Source organism: Antedon mediterranea, chromosome 8 (genome assembly GCF_964355755.1).
Source record: "Antedon mediterranea chromosome 8, ecAntMedi1.1, whole genome shotgun sequence".
Lineage (NCBI taxonomy): Eukaryota > Metazoa > Echinodermata > Crinoidea > Comatulida > Antedonidae > Antedon > Antedon mediterranea.
In genome coordinates this window covers 12,086,309-12,092,505 of record NC_092677.1, presented here as the reverse complement: position 1 = coordinate 12,092,505, position 6,197 = coordinate 12,086,309, and positions in this window count along the sequence as shown.

The window sequence follows — 6,197 nt, the reverse complement described above, 5'->3', positions numbered from 1 at the left end:
AGGCAGAAAAAAAAATTATGACTTAAACACTTTTGTTATGAGGCTGTCGATATCATCTATATACAAAAAATGCTACCTTTAAGTAACAAAAAATGCTACCTTTAAGTAACAAAATTTAATAGCATCAGCTCTTCAGATTAAAATTAACACTGATGAATTTAGTCAAGGAAAGTAGCAATAAAAGAGAAAGAATTTGTAACAAATGGGTTAAAAAATATACTATAAAAATGTATTTCTTATTTTACTAAAACAATCATGAGTCTCCTCTCCTTAATTGCCTAAGTCACACAGCTGACTTAGGCAGAAACACAAAAAACGATCTGAGCATGTGCAAATGTATATAAAAGCACTCAGATAATGTACAAAGGGCACTATAATGATATAAGCAGTGAGTTAGGCAGATCATAAGTCAGCTCTCCTTAATTGCCTAAGTCACACAGCTGACTTAGGCAGAAACACAAAATATATAGTATATTGATATAAGCAGTGAGTAAGGCAGAAAAACAAAAACAAAATTATGACTTAGAAACTTTTGTTATGAGGCTGTCGATATCATTTATATACAAAAAATGCTACCTTTAAGTAACAAAATTTAATAGCATCAGCTCTTCAGATTAAAATTAACACTGATGATTTTAGAAAAGGAAAGTAGCAATAAAAGAGAAAGAATTTGTAACAAATGGGTTAAAAAATATACTATAAAAATGTATTTCTTATTGTATTTAAAAAATCATGAGTCTCCTCTACTTAATTGCCTAAGTCACACAGCTGACTTAGGCAGAAACACAAAAAAACGATCTGAGCATGTGCAAATGTATATAAAAGCACTCAGATAATGTACAGAGGGCAGCAGTATAAAGATATAATTAGCAGTGAGTTAGGCAGATCATAAGTCAGCTCTCCTTAATTGCCTAAGTCACACAGCTGACTTAGGCAGAAACACAAAAAAAAACGATCTGAGCATGTGCAAATGTATATAAAAGCACTCAGATAATGTACAGAGGGCAGCAGTATAAAGATATAATTAGCAGTGAGTTAGGCAGATCATAAGTCAGCTCTCCTTAATCGCCTAAGTCACACAGCTGACTTAGGCAGAAACACAAAAAATATAGTATATTGATATAAGCAGTGAGTTAGGCAGATCATAAGTCAGCTCTCCTTAATTGCCTAAGTCAGCTGTGTGACTTAGGCAGAAACACAAAAACGATCTGAGCATGTGCAAATGTATATAAAAGCACTCAGATAATGTACAAAGGGCACTATAATGATATAAGCAGTGAGTTAGGCAGATCATAAGTCAGCTCTCCTTAATTGCCTAAGTCACACAGCTGACTTAGGCAGAAACACAAAATATATAGTATATTGATATAAGCAGTGAGTAAGGCAGAAAAACAAAAACAAAATTATGACTTAGAAACTTTTGTTATGAGGCTGTCGATATCATTTATATACAAAAAATGCTACCTTTAAGTAACAAAATTTAATAGCATCAGCTCTTCAGATTAAAATTAACACTGATGATTTTAGAAAAGGAAAGTAGCAATAAAAGAGAAAGAATTTGTAACAAATGGGTTAAAAAATATACTATAAAAATGTATTTCTTATTGTATTTAAAAAATCATGAGTCTCCTCTACTTAATTGCCTAAGTCACACAGCTGACTTAGGCAGAAACACAAAAAACGATCTGAGCATGTGCAAATGTATATAAAAGCACTCAGATAATGTACAGAGGGCAGTATAATGATATAAGCAGCGAGTTAGGCAGATCATAAGTCAGCTCTCCTTAATTGCCTAAGTCACACAGCTGACTTAGGCAGAAACACAAAATATATAGTATATTGATATAAGCAGTGATTTAGGCAGATCATAAGTCAGCTCTCCTTAATTGCCTAAGTCACACAGCTGACTTAGGCAGAAACACAAAAAACGATCTGAGCATGTGCAAATGTATATAAAAGCACTCAGATAATGTACAAAGGGCACTATAATGATATAAGCAGTGAGTTAGGCAGATCATAAGTCAGCTCTCCTTAATTGCCTAAGTCACACAGCTGACTTAGGCAGAAACACAAAAAACGATCTGAGCATGTGCAAATGTATATAAAAGCACTCAGATAATGTACAGAGGGCAGTATAATGATATAAGCAGCGAGTTAGGCAGATCATAAGTCAGCTCTCCTTAATTGCCTAAGTCACACAGCTGACTTAGGCAGAAACACAAAATATATAGTATATTGATATAAGCAGTGATTTAGGCAGAAAAAAAAATTATGACTTAAACACTTTTGTTATGAGGCTGTCGATATCATCTATATACAAAAAATGCTACCTTTAAGTAACAAAATTTAATAGCATCAGCTCTTCAGATTAAAATTAACACTGATGAATTTAGTCAAGGAAAGTAGCAATAAAAGAGAAAGAATTTGTAACAAATGGGTTAAAAAATATACTATAAAAATGTATTTCTTATTTTACTAAAACAATCATGAGTCTCCTCTCCTTAATTGCCTAAGTCACACAACTGACTTAGGCAGAAACACAAAAAACGATCTGAGCATGTGCAAATGTATATAAAAGCACTCAGATAATGTACAGAGGGCAGTATAATGATATAAGCAGTGAGTTAGGCAGATCATAAGTCAGCTCTCCTTAATTGCCTAAGTCACACAGCTGACTTAGGCAGAAACACAAAAAAACGATCTGAGCATGTGCAAATGTATATAAAAGCACTCAGATAATGTACAGAGGGCAGCAGTATAAAGATATAATTAGCAGTGAGTTAGGCAGATCATAAGTCAGCTCTCCTTAATTGCCTAAGTCACACAGCTGACTTAGGCAGAAACACAAACAATATAGTATATTGATAAAAGCAGTGAGTTAGGCAGATCATAAGTCAGCTCTCCTTAATTGTCGAAGTCACACAGCTGCCTTGGGCAGAAACACAACAAATATAGTATATTGATATAAGCAGTGAGTTAGGCAGAAAAACAACAAAAAAATTATGTCTTAGACACTTTTGTTATGAGGCTGTCGATATCATCTATATACAAAAAGTGCTACCTTTAAGTAACAAAATTTAATAGCATCAGCTCTTCAGATTAAAATTAACACTGATGAATTTAGTCAAGGAAAGTAGCAATAAAAGAGAAAGAATTTGTAACAAATGAGTTAAAAAATATACTATAAAAATGTATTTCTTATTTTATTTAAAAAATCATGAGTCTCCTCTCCTTAATTTCCTAAGTCACACAGCTGACTTAGGCAGAAACACAAAATACGATCTGAGCATGTGCAAATTTAAATAAAAGCACTCAGATAATGTACAGAGGGCAGTATAATGATATAAGTAGTGAGTTAGGCAGATCATAAGTCAGCTCTCCTTAATTGCCTAAGTCACACAGCTGACTTAGGCAGAAACACAACAAATATAGTATATTGATATAAGCAGTGGGTTAGGCAGATCATAAGTCAGCTCTACTTAATTGCCTAAGTCACACTGCTGATTTGGGCAGAAACACAACAAATATAGTATATTGATATAAGCAGTGAGTTAAGCAGTGAGTTAGGCAGGAAAACAACAAAAAAATTATGACTTAGACACTTTTGTTATGAGGCTGTCGATATCATCTATATACAAAAAATGCTACCTTTAAGTAACAAAATTTAATAGCATTAGCTCTTCAGATTGAAATTAACACTGATGATTTTAGAAAAGGAAAGTAGCAATAAAAGAGAAAGAATTTGTAACAAATGGGTTAAAAAATATACTATAAAAATGTATTTCTTATTTTATTTAAAAAATCATGAGTCTCCTCTCCTTAATTGCCTAAGTCAGACAGCTGACTTAGGCAGAAACACAAAAAATATTATGATAGGCTAGGTTACTATAGCCAATGGACATGCCCAGAACGCATTATTCGACTCTGCGCATGTTTATAATGCTATAGTAACCATTTATGTAAAAAAATAAAATGATCGAAAATTGTCCATTTCTCGAAAATTTCCCTGTACTTATAGTAAAGAGATTTTTTTCAAAAAAAACCCCAATTTTCGACCTTTTTATTTTTCGATTAAACTGGTTACTACAGCACAATTGGCATGCGCAGAACCCATTATTCGTCTCTGCGCATCGTTATTACGCTATAGTAACCATTTATGTCAAAAGTGATTACTATAGCCAATTGACATGCGCAGAACGCATTATTCGACTCTGCGCATGTTTATTGTGCTATAGTAACCATTTATGTCAAAAAATTAGAAAGTCGAAAATTGGCGAATTTTCGAAAATTTCCCTGTACTATAGTTCGCAGAACTCATTATTTGTCTCTGCGCATCGTTATTATGCTATAGTAACCATTTATGTCAAAAGTGGTTACTATAGCCAATTTTAGATTCGCAGAACGCATTATTCGATTCTGCGCATGTTTATTGTTCTATAGTAGGCCTAACCATTTGTCAAAAAATAAAAAGGTTGAAAATTTGCGATTTTTCGAAAATTTCCCTGTACTATAGTACAGGGATATTTTAAAAAAAGAACCAATTTTTGACCTTTTTATTTTTCGATTAAACTGGTTACTATAGCACAATTGGCATGCGCAGAACCCATTATTCGACTCTGCGCATCGTTATTATGCTATAGTAACCATTTATGTCAAAAGTGGTTACTATAGCCAATTGACATGCGCAGAACGCATTATTCGACTCTGCGCATCGTTATTAGTCTATAGTAACCATTTATGTCAAAAGTGGTTACTATAGCCAATTGACATGCGCAGAACCCATTATTCGTCTCTGCGCATCGTTATTATGCTATAGTAACCATTTATGTCAAAAGTGGTACTATAGCCAATTGACATGCGCAGTACGCATTATTCGACTCTGCGCATGTTTATTGTGCTATAGTAACCATTTATGTCAAAAAATAAAAAGGTCGAAAATTGGCGATTTTTCCCTGTACTATAGTAGCCTACAGGAATATTTTAAAAAAAGAACTAATTTTTGACCTTTTTATTTTTCGATTAAACTGGTTACTATAGCACAATTGGCATGCGCAGAACCCATTATTCGACTCTGCGCATCGTTATTATGCTATAGTAACCATTTATGTCAAAAGTGGTTACTATAGCCAATTGACATGCGCAGAACGCATTATTCGACACTGCGCATCGTTATTATGCTATAGTAACCATTTATGTCAAAAGTGGTTACTATAGCCAATTGACATGCGCAGAACCATTATTCGTCTCTGCGCATCGTTATTATGCTATAGTAACCATTTATGTCAAAAGTGGTACTATAGCCAATTGACATGCGCAGTACGCATTATTCGACTCTGCGCATGTTTATTGTGCTATAGTAACCATTTATGTCAAAAAATAAAAAGGTCGAAAATTGGCGATTTTTCCCTGTACTATAGTACAGGAATATTTTCAAAAAAGAACCAATTTTCGACCTTTTTATTTTTCGATTAAACTGGTTACTACCGCACAATTGGCATGCGCAGAACCCATTATTCGTCTCTGCGCATCGTTATTATGCTATAGTAACAATTTATGTCAAGAAATGAGAAGGTCGAAAATTGGCGATTTTTCTAAAATTTCCCTGTACTGTACTATAATACAGGGATATTTAAAATAAGAACCAATTTTCGACCTTTTTATTTTTCGATTAAACTGGTTAAACTGCGTATGCTATAGTAACCATTTATGTCAAAAGTGGTTACTATAGCCAATTGACACTTACTTATAAAGAGAATTTTTCAAAAAATGACCAATTTTCGACCTTTTTATTTTCGATAAAACTGGTTAGTATAGCACAATTGGCATGGGGAGAACCTATTATTCGATAGTATATAGTACAGGGATTTTTTTTCAAAAGGCTCAAATTTCAACCCTTTTTATTTTGACATAACTGGTTACCATGACTCTAAAATATGATGATAACGCAATATAATATGCACATATATGGCAATATTATTGCATAATAATTGAATTGTAAAAATATATTTTGGCCATTTTTGAAAAAAACTCTGTACTAATAGTAAAGGGAAATTTTAGACCCTTTTATATTTTAGAAATAACTTGTTACTATGACTCTATAAGATGATGATAATGCAATATATGCACATATATGGCAATATTATTGCACAATAATTTAATTTTTAAAAGTCGATATTTTGGACATTTAAAAATAAGTA